Source organism: Globicephala melas, chromosome X (genome assembly GCF_963455315.2).
Source record: "Globicephala melas chromosome X, mGloMel1.2, whole genome shotgun sequence".
Lineage (NCBI taxonomy): Eukaryota > Metazoa > Chordata > Mammalia > Artiodactyla > Delphinidae > Globicephala > Globicephala melas.
Genome location: NC_083335.1, coordinates 27,925,859 through 27,927,487, shown reverse-complemented (window position 1 = coordinate 27,927,487; position 1,629 = coordinate 27,925,859).

Genomic DNA, 1,629 nt, shown 5'->3' with positions numbered 1-1,629 from the left:
GATATGTATGTTCCTATTCCCATTTTCTAAATTGTTTTGGGTTCGTTATTATAGGTCTTTTCCTTCTCTTGTGTTTCTTGCCTAGAGAAGATCCTTTAGCATTTGTTGTAAAGCTGGTTTTGTGGTGCTGAACTCTCTCAGCTTTTGCTTGTCTGTAAAGGTTTTAATTTCTCCATCAAATCTGAATGAGATCCTTGCTGGGTAGAGTAGTCTTGGCTGCATGTTTTTCTCCTTCATCACTTTCAGTATGTCCTGCCACTCCCTTCTGGCTTGTAGGGTTTCTGCTGAGAGATCAGCTGTTAACCTTATGGGGATTCCCTTATGTGTTATTTGTTGTTTTTCCCTTGCTGCTTTTAATATGCTTTCTTTGTATTTAATTTTTGACAGTTTGATTAATATGTGTCTTGGCGTATTTCTCCTTGTATTTATCCTGTATGGGACTCTCTGTGCTTCCTGGACTTGATTAACTATTTCCTTTCCCATATTAGGGAAGTTTTCAACTATAATCTCTTCAAATATTTTCTCAGTCCCTTTCTTTTTCTCTTCTTCTTCTGGAACCCCTATAATTCGAATGTTGGTGCGTTTAATGTTGTCCCAGAGGTCTCTGAGACTGTCCTCAGTTCTTTTCATTCTTTTTTCTTTATTCTGCTCTGCAGTAGTTATTTCCACTATTTTATCTTCCAGGTCACTTATCCGTTCTTCTGCCTCAGTTATTCTGCTATTGATCCCATCTAGAGTACTTTTAATTTCATTTATTGTGTTGTTCATCGTTGCTTGTTTCATCTTTAGTTCTTCTAGGTCCTTGTTAACTGATTCTTGCATTTTGTCCAATCTATTGTCCATTCTATCTCCAAGATTTCGGATCAACCTTACTATCATTATTCTGAATTCTCTTTCAGGTAGACTGCCTATTTCCTCTTCATTTGTTAGGTCTGGTGCATTTTTATCTTGCTCCTTTATCTGCTGTGTGTTTTTCTGTCTTCTCATTTTGCTTATCTTACTGTGTTTGGGGTCTCCTTTTTGCAGGCTGCAGGTTTGTGGTTCCTCCTGTTTTTGATGTCTGTCTCTAGTGGCTAAGGTTGGTTCAGTGGGTTGTGTAGGCTTCCTGGTGGAGGGGGCTAGTGCCTGTGTTGTGGTGGATGAGGCTGGATCTTGTCTCTCTAGTGGGCAGGTTCACGTCTGGTGGTGTGTTTGGGGGTGTCTGTGGCCTTATTAAGATTTTAGGCAGCCTCTCTGCTAATGGGTGGGGTTGTGTTCCTGTTTTGCTAGTTGTTTGGCATAGGTTTTCCAGCACTGTGGCTTGCTGGTCGTTGAGTGAAGCTGGGTGCTGGTGTTAAGATGGAGGTCTCTGGGAGATTTTCGCCGTTTGATATTATGTGGAGCTGGGAGGTCTCTTGTTGATCAGTGTCCTGCAGTTGGCTGTCCTACCTCAGAGGCAGAGCCCTGCCTCCTGGCTGGAGCACCAAAAGCTTTTCATCCACAGGCTCAGGATAAAAGGGAGAAAAAGTAGAGGGAATTAGTAGAAGTATGAGGAAAGAAAGAAGGAAAGGAGGGTAGGAAGGAAGGAAGAAAGAAAGAAAGAAGCAAAGAAGGAAGGAAGGCAAGAAGGAAAGAAAGGAGGGAGGGAGG